General features: G+C 41.4%; 1 protein-coding gene across 2 annotated transcripts in view; it reads right to left on the reverse strand.

Annotated features, from left to right (window-relative positions):
• LOC117938711 (chemokine-like protein TAFA-2) overlaps nt 1–12,655 on the reverse strand; it is a 65,543-nt gene that overhangs the window by 35,470 nt on the left and 17,418 nt on the right. The window lies entirely within an intron of this gene.

A 12,655-nucleotide genomic window follows, 5' to 3' on the forward strand; every position in this document is an offset into this window, starting at 1 on the left:
TTTCTACAGCATGCAAGCTTTGTGTTGTACATTTTTAAAAGGTAATATGTCATGCACAATGGTTTTCTAAGAGGCAATGATTTCCCAGCAAAAACTGTTAAGTGTTACAAAAACTATTTTGGCTGTTTTCACCATATTTGCTAATACGGGTCGTATGGTCACACATGCAAACATAGCCAGTGACAATGTGGTAAGGTTTTCAGAAGTCTGGATGTCTGATCAGTTCAATAAAACAACTGGTGATTTTGCATTAATTCAGACATAAAAGTCCAGGCTATCATCACAAAGGAATTGGGTTATAATAAAAGAATGTATATATACCACGTAAGACACTTTTTTTTATAATATGGGTAACACTCTACATAAAAAAAAATGTTTCTGTCTTCTTTTTTGCATTGATGCCTGGACTTTGGAATGTACATTCTAACCACAACGTCATTTGGAGGACTTCATTAGCGAGAAACACTGTGCAGTAACACCAGTGAAGTAAAGGTCATGTGCTCGGTGTGTGGTGGGTGGCGGTGCTGACAAAGTTCAGCGATTGCTGGAGAGTTCAGCTTTCTGTGGACAGAGAGCACAGTGTGTTGTTTCAAATTGTTTTTGTAGGAATAACCCTGGTGGTCAAGTACAAAAAGGGACAAATGGGAAGTTAAAGATCCCCTTTAGACCTAAAAAAGGTTCAGTGCACAGTGTGAACGGCTTTACATTTATAAAGTTTAAAAATGAAAACATGAAATCTGTCGTCTACACATGTTTGAGTGGAGAGAGACTTGACGTGTCACGTGTTGTGGGAATGGGAAGCTCCTCCTCGTTTAGACAAGTTAAGGCTTCTAACACTGGCGTAGTTTCACCATGAATATCTTGCCTGTAAAGCAGCTTTAGCAGTAAACCCTAATGTGTTTTTACTTTGCTGCCAGTAATCATTTTAAAAGTGTAAGATTCAATTTCCCCCTTCCTTCAATCGTAGGAAGATGCTCTCTTGAAATACACAAGCCAAGCGTGTAATCCGCTGTATCACAGAGATTGCAGGGCAGGCGGAGGGAGTTTTACCAAACCATAAAAAGCTGGACTTTCCTTCTCTGTTTCAGCAGCTGGATTCGATACAGGGATTACCCCTCCCCCCTCCTTCCCCTCCATCTCTATCTCACTCTTCACTTGGACCGTGACAGAGACTGTCACCTCGGACGGCTGCAGGGAGCCGATTGCTCCGTCGCAGAATAAACATTGCTCATTCGCCAGAACACAGATGTTCCCTTCTGACAGTTGAGGAGGAAAGCTCTCTCAACCCTGTCACGCCAAACAAGGGGAGTTTGCCCACTCTTTGTCACGCGCTCTGTGAAGCATCCGCTACAAATCCTGCTCAGTTCACTTCATAAACAAGACAAGACAGCTGTCAGGGCCGTGTTGATGCATGAACTAAGGACTATAAAAGGAGCCTCGCTTTAGCACATTGTCCTGACGACTTGCTAATCAAATCATTATACACCAGCCTGCAGCGAGACCGAGCCACTCCGCAGCTCCAAATTCTGTCATAAGAGACTGAGTGGCTCGGCTCACTCCTCAGGCCTTCATGCTCACTTCTGATTTGCTGCTCATATCTTTTTTTGGACGACTGTTCGTTTCAATTCAAGGATGTAATCCATATCACAAACAAGGATCTGACAGCTCTGTGAAATAGACACATGCAAATAGACACATGCAATAAATGCTTCTTTGTGTCTTTGCTTTATTCGCTAGTTTCTAACCCCTTTCAGTTGAGCCTTTTTTAAGTTTATTTTTTTCCTGCATCTCCTCCAATAACCAATCAAAGCTTTCCCCTTGCTTCTACTTGCAGTGTCTAGTTGGTCTCCATGCTAATGTTTTCTCATAAATTGGTGAGATGTTCTTTGGATTTCAGCAAACAAAAATCATCTGATTCCATCTGGTACTGATCAAAACTGCAAAGAAAGTGATGCCACGTGGCTTTTTTTCTGCTGATTGTGAAGTCAGTCACATTTAAGGGGAAATACCTGATTGGGGCCCTTCCAACGGAGCACGGGCAGGGAAAGGCCTTGATTACAAATTTGACCATAAAAGAAGCCGAAGCAGAGCCGATATCAGCATTGTTACCCGACACGGACGCTGAGTGCCCTTTCAGAGAGTTAACCACCAAAACGACCTTCCGTAACGACACGTCAAGATGCTATCTGAGAGCCCACGCTCATCAAAACCGCAACAGACAAATGGTCTCAACCTTAGTTTTCCTTTGATGAAAGTGTCTATGCATTACTGTGTCATGATCCTGTGTGCTATTTTAGTCCAAGCCCAGCTTCAAATGTTAACTGGCACCATTGGCGCGTATAGCCACATCCAGACAGCTCACGGTGTACCTCCCTAAAACCAGAGTACCCTCTGCTTTCTTTTTATAGTGTAGATATCATAATGCAACAGCATATTGTTTGCCTACCTGTAATTGCAAATCTGTCAACTGAGGTTTTATGAATTATCAATGAGTACAGTCTGGTATTTGTGTAACTAAGTTTCTTTGTGTAAAGTTAGAGTGCAGAAAAAATGGATTTAGAGATGTCAGAGAGATCTGTAAAATGTGATGCACATTTATAGATTAATCTTATATAACTATTATACCACAAATAACTCAAATTAGCACCATCGTCACCAAATGCAACAGTAAAATGCTGTGTATACTGTTTATCAGCATGAACAATGATGGGATAAATGTGTGTTTGGGGTCGTTGTCATGCTGGAAGACCCAGCCACGGACGATCTTCAAGGCTCTTACTGAGGGAAGGAGGTTGTTGGCCAAGATCTTGCGATACATGGCCCGATCCATCCTCCCCTAATACGGTGCAGTCCCCCTGTCACCTTTGCAGTAAAGCATCCCCAAAACAATCTCCATGCTTCACGGTTGGGATGGTGTTCTTGGGGTTGTACTCATTCTTCTCACCAAGCTGCTTGCCTATTGTCCTGTAACCCATCCCAGCCTCACACTGGGTCTCCCTGATGTCCAGACACAGCTCTCTGGTCTTGGCCATTGTGTAGACGTTGAAGTCTGAGTGTGTGGACTGGTGTCTTTTATAGTTCTAACAGGTGCAGTTAATAAAAGTAATGAGTGGAGAACAGGAAGGCTTAGAAAAACAGGTCTGTGGTTGGTAGATGATCAAATTCTTGTGTCATGCAATAAAATGCTAATTATTATTTTTAAAAATCATACATGATCTTCTGGTTGAAGTGTACCTATGATACAAATTACAAACCTATAAATGCTTTGCAAGTAGGAAAACCTGCAAAATCAGCAGTGTATCAAAAACTTGTTCTCCCCACTATGTGTATATACTGTATAAGTGGTATTGATATTTTTACTAAAGTAAAGAATTATGTCACTACCTGGCTCAAGGCCATGACAAAAGAGGGAACGAGGCAGCGTAAATTATTTTAAAAAGTGATTTATTTAACAAAAGAAATTAATGCGTGTCTCTGTAACTTAAATAAACCAAAAACAAGATGTGGCAGGCGAGGTGATCAAGCCATGGTTGAGCTCTGGATTGCAGCAAAGAGCATGTGTAGTCTGACCAGGTGGAGCTTTATCCCCACTCACAGCTGCACCAAATCTGTCATCAACTCAAGACAAAGATAATTAATACCAGTGAGCTTTCACTCCCACAGAGTGGCCTCAATGGACCATACAGGGACTGTCACAGTGACCCCCAGTGGAAAACCAGCAGTGAAAAGTCACTGTTTTGCAGATTTAAAGGACTGTGACTGTTTTCTACTAATGCTACGTAAAATGGGAAAAGTACAGCTAATGACAAATTAACTTTGTTCAGTGAAAAATGTCCCACTGAGGCTCAGAGGCTTCATTTCCACTTAGATCTCAGAAGGGGAAATGCCTCACTTTTGTCTTCTTCCCCCAACAAAATAGAAAAATATTTCCTGTCATTAGCTTAAGTAAAAAAGTTAAATTCAAAAGAATTGCTCCGAGCACAGGGTTGACAAAATACACATGCAAGTGTCCAATTTCATAAACCCAAACAGTTTTATGAAGGACATGCAGGAAATAAAGTCAAGCTCTCAAAACTGCATCAAGGTCCGAAGTAGGTTAAATCACCAAGTAGCATTTTTGTCAGCTCTTTTAAAAAAAAATAGATAAAACTATATATAATATATACAATAAATATCCGTGTCACGTTGTGGTGCCAGTGTGTCCTTGTGGAGTCCGTCCTGTAACTGGAAGGACACGGGTCTGATCCCTGTGACAGCCAGAATTCCTCACTGAGCAGCACTGTGGACCAGTGTGTCAGCTCAGTGACTGCAGAACAACATGGAGCATAATAAATAAAATGATGTATGAACAGTTCTATTTATCCCTGACAGTCAGTCAGTCAGGTGTGTGGGAGTCAGCAGGCAGCTCTCTATTTCATGCTGTTGCGCTTTCTAATGCATTGAGATGTTTGGTTTGATTCCATTCAATTGGTTTCTGTGCTTACTGTCTTCCTGCCATATCACTAACCGTATTTTTACATTTATGGCAGTTCCTGGACTTGTTCCTCGGGATAAAAAGGGGGGATAACAGGACATGGGTTCCTGGGTTCGAGCCCTTTTTTCCGCTGTCCCTCAGCTCGACTGTTATTTATGTGATAAGCCAGAGCTGAGGCCCGGGCTTTTTGATTTTTACATGTATCAGAATATTAAATGCCATTTTGCTTTTGTCCCAGTTTGATAACAGTAGAGAAATTGCGTTCTGTATCAGAGAGTAGATAGGACTGTGGTTTTCACGTTATACGTGGTGCATTTAGTTGCCTTATGTGAGGTTTTATCTATAATTTAGATTTAGTTTTTTAACCTATTGCATGTATAAGCATTATATTAACATTTTATAGATGGTTCCCAATGCATCATAATTTATGTTTAAGCTAATATAGCTGATTACATGTTTATAAAAGTATAGTATTTTTCAATAATTGTAACTTTGTGAACACATATTTTATATTACAACTATTGTTTACACAGCAGCATCCACTTCTGTGTACCAACAGGAGGAGTAGTTGTACTCCTACATACAGGGAGCAGATCAGACAGCAGAGCATACAAGGAGCAGATCAGACAGCAGAGCACATACAGGGAGCAGATCAGACAGCAGAGCACATACAGGGAGCAGATCAGACAGCAGAGCACATACAAGGAGCAGATCAGACAGCAGAGCACATACAGGGAGCAGATCAGACAGCAGAGCACATACAGGGAGCAGATCAGACAGCAGAGCACATACAGGGAGCAGATCAGGCAGCAGAGCAGCATTGAACTAAAAATGCTGAAGCGTAAGTTTGCAGCTTCACAGTTGAACTGCAAAAAAAAAAACTTTCCACGTACCGTCCCATTCGGGACAAGTGGTAGGCGGATGTGTTCACCGTGTGCAAAGCTAGCACATGTGTTTCAGTGTCTAATAAAGGTGCTGGAGATCTCAAAGCTCACATGGACACCTACAACCTTATCTTATTACATTGAAAAGGTTGAAAATATATTTAGTTGAAGCTGGATTTTGAAGCTGACACAGAATAGGTCATATTTAGAACATTATTTCACAAGTATTTATTTGAAAAGAGCTATTTTGTTACAGGTTGTTACAGATTTAATTTATTACAAAAGTTATTTCTGTACCATAAAGCATGTTCATTAACCTCTGAGAAGCCTGCCCGAATTTGTGTCTTGAGGCCGGCCGAGTGTTCTCTTTTTTTGGAAATCAAAATGTGGTCACCCTAAGGTAAGGGTTCAACTCAAAGGCAACTGGACTTGGTCGAAAGGTGCTCTGAAGACGTTTGATCTCACAACCAAGAGACTTCTTCAGTTCACCGACACCTTTCATGACATAATATTAACAATACCAAACCGAGCCCCTTTTGTCTGCATTCATTTTAAGCATCAGTGACACAAAATGAGGTTGAACAGAAAACACATCACTTGCCATTACCTCCTATCTGCACACTGTGCAATATGTAGCTGCGGAGGATGGTCTGGCAGTGTATCCTCACTTATTTATTAAGAGTTTTTAGATTGTTTTGGGGCATTTTCCGCCTTTTTATATTGATAGGAAGGCAGAAGACATGAAAGGGGAGAGAGAGAGGGGGACTGACATGCAGCTAAGGGCCGCGGGTCGGAGTCAAACCCGGGCAGCTGCGTTGAGGAGTAAAGCTCTATACATGGGCGCCCGCTCTACCAACTGAGCTATCCTGACTAAATAACTGGGCTAATCTGCTTCATTAGGGCTGTGTGGTTCTATCAGAGTTGATTGAAAGCTGATTGGAAACAAACAAAATCACACAACTACTATCAGATTCAGATGTTGCAAAATTCTGACTGTTGCACAGACATAGGCTACATGATGTCACCATCCAATTAAGCCCCGCCCACTGAAAAACCTTGGGAAGTGCATAGACAAAAGCTTACAAATCTCTCATGTGAGAAACTTAAAAAGTTTGCAGATTATTTTGTGCTCATATAGGACCTTATTGTGAAAATAGATTTTGAGGCCTTTAATGTTGTTTTGACTCTAATACAATATCCTTGATTGATTATATCTCTGTGGCAAGAGTTTTCTCCCTTACCTCAGAGGCAAATAGTTGTGTTTAGGTGGCGGCTTAGGTAGCGGCTTTACAATGTGGTTTATGTCATTTCTGTATGTATAAACAACCCAAACCCAATCATATTACAGCTATATCCTGACTGCAGAGTGCAGGGAAGGATCACTGCTACAGTAACACAGCGGTTATTTATTTCAAATTCACAGCGGGGTCGACTTCTCTTTAAAAAAAAAAATAAGGAAGAAAAGCAATTTAAGAAATTGGAATAGGAATACATTACACTCCGAGGTAAAGCCCACCATTTATCATCATTATTAAACAAACAGCCAGTGCCTGTACATGTCAGGGCGTAATGCTCTCTGGATGCTTTCTCTCCCTCTCGCCCTTCTTCTCCCACCGTTTCGGCCCTGACAAATTAAAGCACATAACAGCAGCTTATGGCAAGTTTTTCTCTCTGTGTCGGCTCTTAATAATAGGCTAAATAATAATAGGCTACATTAGAAGTATAGGGTAGGGTTTTTAGTCTAAACTGATACAAATAGTTTTAAATCCTGGCTGTGTTTTTACAGAGTGGATTTTATATTTAGGTTTAACTTGGAGCTGAAAATGGAAGGCCTATAAACACTTGCAACAGAGCCCCAGAAGAGTAGAGTGTCAATCAAAACATTGTGATATTCACGCACTGTGTGAAATAGCTGTCAAGGATGCAGCCGCCTTGCTTTTTGTAAAGCTCAATGGGAAAGTAAAGTGAGCAGATATTATCAAGGAGAGAATTTATGTCTAAATTCAGACATGAACTGCACAGCTGTGAAGAACACAGTGGAAGACAATGCGATGTGATAGAACTGTGATCGTAAGTTCTCAAATTTTCCAGCCATGTTTAAGAGCAATTTTTCTTTTTCTCTTTCCCCCGTTGCGACTCCCGTCTCACTTGTAACTATAAATGCTTTCTTCGGTGACAGACCCGGCGCGCTCCGCCTCGGCGCACTTCCTTCTGTCTGTGTGATCGGAAACCCAAAAATTCCCACCTCGGATTAGTTGCAGCCAATAAGCGTGGGGGAAACATGAATAGAGTCGAGTCTCGCATGATTTGATGAGAACAAAAGGTGAGGAGTGAGGTGGCTGATCGCTGGGGGAATCTATTTTTAGGATTCTAATGAAACTTTTCCGTGGCACACCGATGACAGGAGAGAAGTTGACAGGCGATTATGATACTCTTTAATTAGCTCCCAAGCTCTGCTATATCGCTTAGCCAAATATCATCACTGCCTCCCACCCAGGTTCTATGTCAAAGAGAACAAAAAGTACGGATTCAGACTAAATGCCGAAGATCCATCTTCATCCACTGAACCATGGAATATACGTTAAGCTGGAAGGTTCAGTTAAAGTCTGTTGAAGAGGGGGACATTTTTAAGTGTCTGTAGTGTTCATTTCAATATTTTGTTTTAATTTATGTAGTTTTTATCCATCATTCCTTTCAGTAATACTTGTTTAATTTCTAATTTAGGGGTGCTGGAAATGCAACAACATTGCTAACCGGCCCAGTTGGTCAAGAAACAAACGATCAAACCAGTTTTAAACAAAATCCAGGTTTAGTCAGATTTAATTAAATTAGGACCTAAACCATACATTGGAAACATCCATCACATGTTACAGATTAACTTCCTGGTTTTTAACTTTAAATTTAAGTGCACGGTTTGTTTTTCACTGTGGGAATTTCACTGACATCTCGGGCCCGTTTACGTAGGGACAGTTTTTCTAGCACCTGTTCTTTCATTCTTTGCAGTGGGCGAGCCGCATATTTACATTATGCTACAAACGCCAGCAGCGTGACTCACGTTACAGTGTTTTTTTTCTGGTTGGCAAGATTTGATAAATGTTCAACTTTGGGTAAAATACTGCGTTTGTTGCTGTCACTTTTGCCCAGCCGTCCAATCACAATGGAGGGGCGGGATAAACAAAGATGGACTGTCATATTCTACATGTAAAAGTGCTGAACAACAACAATGGAGGAGAAATTAAAAATGTCATGAACCCACATGGACCGACAGTCCGTCCTCTCCCTACGTGCTTCAGCCTTCCCTTGAATGTATGTGGAAAATTAAGGGAAGTGGTGCAAGTCCAGCCAATAAAATGCTTCTGTAATGCGTGCGTGCGAGCGAGCTGACCAAGTGAAATAAATTGAAGAGAGAGCAGCAATTCACCTTACAGGTTGTATTTACATTCAGACCATCGTTGTATTACATCACGAACGGCGGTCACAACTGCGCAGCAAATGATGAGCTGTGCCAACACAGTCCATAAATCAACAGCACCTTGCGTCCTGTTATCCTCTTTGGGGTCGACCTCTCTGGCGGCGAGCGCCAGAGGCAGCCCCTGCATAGGGCTGCACCTCTCTCCGACGCCCGGCGAGGGCTGCTGGGACAGAATGGCCAGAGGGAGGGGAGGGGGGTTGGGGGGGGATCAATTTAATTACACAAGGCGATTGAGCAGAGCACACAGGATTTAAATTAAATTGGACCTGTTTTTTCATTTTTTATTTTACTGGTTACACTCCCCTCTCCACTGTTTTACATCACGGAACAACGAGGCTCAAGTTATTTTAGCCACGACCCTCATGAGGATTATAATCCAGGCTAAGTGACAGGCTAATTTGTGGTATTAGATTGCTTTCATCGGGTCGTTTGGGCCTGCTTTGAACGTTAGCAGCAGTATGAATAGGCTGCTCTGCCTCAGCGGTCACATTGACTTGTATGCTGTGTGACTGTTGTGGGAACGGGGGGCGGGGGGTGGGTTACATCGGCTCTCAGAGGCCATATTTCCTCAGTCGTATTCAATCTTCTCACTACACATATAGACTAAGCAAGAAGAATTGAGCCGAAGGTACGAAAGTCTGAGCTCAGTCAACTGTTTAGTCTAATCATATTCTGAATTTAGTCTGTTTATAATGAGCGATGATGAGAGTTAAATTGAACTAAAGGTCCATGGAATGAGAAAATAGGTTTTCTGCAGGAGTGGAAATCCATCAAAGGGGACAAGAGGCAACTGTAGGGGTGTTAACATGGCTCAATAGTGTGTGTGTGCGTGTGCGTGCGTGCGTGCGTGTGTATGTGAGCGAATGCTAAGCTAAAGCTTAACGATATACCCTTAAATACAGACACAAGACCGTTTTCTATAACAATAAGACGGAACCCATGCTAAGTCAACTTATTGCTGATGACCATTCAGAATGTCAGAGGCCGGAACAAGTAATTAATGGCAATAGAAAAATAGAGGATTAGCTCAAATTAATCCGCAACTTTTCCCATTTCTCTGCAGAAAATGCTGAAATGGAAGGATATGGAAAGCTGGCGGAGCATAGCAGAACTAATGGGTTGGCAGCTTTCCCCCTGAAATGAGAAGGGACTAATGGATCTGCGGCCCTGGCTAAGATGGCTGAGCCAGATTGCTTGTGGATTTAAGTGATTAAGAACATGGTGGCCCCCGGTCCTTCTTTTGTCAAAGAAAATGTAATGTATGACAATGAATGCTAAAATATGAAATTCCACTTTTAAAGAATCCATCGCCAGTGCAAATAATTCAGGGCACAGTTCACGTCCAGTATTAGGAAAACGTATGCTATTTGATTGCATATCGTGCTGGAAATGACAGGGGTGCACAGGGTGTGGTGTGCAGGGACAGCGGGAGTCTGGAAATGTCCACAAATCTGTTCATCTGTGGAGAGACTCAAATAATAGTTCCTTTCTTGACTTTGTGCTTGTCTGTTTTTCTTCAAGTCTTCCAGACTAACTTAATTACATGTGTTTTGTCCTGAATGCCATTGAAGTGATTTACCTTATTCACACTACTTTAAAAACACTGGCTTGCGACACATGACACAGTGTTGTGGAATTATCTCACCCAATTAGCAGAACTATTCCGATATAATTATTGGTGAAACAAGTAGTCATTGCAGTTTATACTTATTAAGTTTGACATGATTTATTTCAGCAATTGAAAGGATGCGTAAGTGAGACCTTTACTGTGCTTTGACAAAAAATGATCAGTGATTAGTAGTGCTAATTTAGTCAGTGTTCTAGTACTTTTTTACTAGAAGTGCAATACTAATACTGCATAAAAGGTTTAATACAAGGAGGCATTTTATCACATTAGTGGCCCTTAATATAGGTAATATTATCATTGGCTCATTATTTAACATTATGTCATGCCTATGATGGCAGATAATGTAATACTATGATGTTACGTTATCTGAGAATTGATTGCCTCTCTGAACATTATTGCATTTTCAAACCATGTAAAGAAACAATGTATTACATTTCACCAAGTTATTACATCATCTATCAACAAAATAAGTGTGTTTGTGTGTGTGTGTGTGTGTGTGTGTGTGTGTGTGTGTGTGTGTGTGTGTGTGTGTCTAAATTCAAATGTATAAATTTCAAAGTTACAAATCTGACAAGAGGCCATTCAGAGTCAAATGCCTTAAGCCATGTTATAAAAATGATTAATGCAAGAGTTATACATGTCATATCTAAGGGGAAAAGTGGGACGTTTGTTAGTGCATTTCAGAAACAGCCCCGTTCATATAAGTCTTTGCTACTAAAACTAAGTGGTGAGAGTATCAGGAACTTATGTCTATGGGTCAGTTCTAACTAGTTTGGGCGGCGTAGGTGTGGCGGGAGTCATTTTAACATTCAATGGAACCTGACTACTCGGAGTAATCAGGTTACGCAAGAAATCAGATAATGCATTTTATATACATGTATATGCACTGTAGTAACCGGATTACTGGAAATCCATGTATACATGCAGTGAGTCAGTAATAAGATTCCTCCCCTACCATGGAACTTCTATTGTAAGCATTACTTAATTGAGTTACTTCCTGTGTGTGTGTGTGTGTGTGTGTGTGTGTGTGTGTCAGCTGAGTGAGAGGATAGACTCCGTAGTGAGAGGGCACATCTTTTCCTTACAGCATGAATGCGTCAACATACAGATATTCCATTTTTCAACCTATTTTGACTTAAAGAAGTTCTTTGTGTTTTTTTTGTCATGACTTTTGGTTAAAGTATACTAAATACGATAAGGCGTTGCTACCTGAATATCACACTTTTAATCATGCTGCTCTGTTGTCCCAGTGATGGTTTTCCTGTGTGAAGTCTTTGTCATGATGGACATGTAAAGAGCTGATTGTAAACCCAGTTACATGATGAGCATGTGAATGCAGAGTAAAATCTTTCCAGTTTAAAGGCTGCCAACTGATTTAATTCTTTAGTTAGCAGAACCAGTCAGTACCAAGTCCATATCTGATTACACCTGCTAAAAGAAATGGCCAAATTCAGGGAGAAGTGATCTCCTTTCATAGAGCCTCTTTAAAAAATATCCAATCCAGTGTGCACGTGCCATAGCAACCGCCCCTCTCATTATAAGAGAGTAGAGGACATACAGTAGAAAGCAGAGGTGTGGGACTGCAAGCATGCCGTCTGAAAGCGTCACTCTGTACAGCCACAACCAATTTCGACAGGTGCCGGCGGATAATTGGGCGCCATGCCGGCTCCAACCACAGCGCTGCTGTCTCCTCGAGCTCATTACTATCACTCAGAAGTTCCCCTTCAAAACCTCCACAGCCACAAGACTCGCCGTGTTTGATAAAAAAACGAAGACGAAATCTCTTGAAACGCTGACATTAAACGGTCTGTCACTCTGCGACCTGTTGATGTGCCGTTTAGACAGAAATGATTGAACTCAGCATGTCCTAAGCCTGGATAGCATGAGGTTCAACACACAGGTTCAACTGCACGCAAATGCACGTGCGTGGTAAGGTCAAGTCAGTCCTGTTATCTAACAATTAGTCTTTCAGCCCAAATGTTTTGTAATAGACAACAGGGTTGTTAATCCGCTTCAGTGAGACAGCAGTGTTTCCTTTCCACACATTTGCGGTTCTGTTTAAATGCCATCCTTAATACTTATTGGCATTTTTGCTTGCTCATTAAGTCATGTTTGGGGCATTTTTGCCTTTTTAGGTTGAAATAGATTGAAACTAAAAGGATGGGAAGACTGGTAAGAACAGAATCATACTAAGGACG

The sequence above is a fragment of the Etheostoma cragini genome, chromosome 23 (assembly GCF_013103735.1).
Source record: "Etheostoma cragini isolate CJK2018 chromosome 23, CSU_Ecrag_1.0, whole genome shotgun sequence".
In the NCBI taxonomy this organism is placed as follows: Eukaryota; Metazoa; Chordata; class Actinopteri; order Perciformes; family Percidae; genus Etheostoma; species Etheostoma cragini.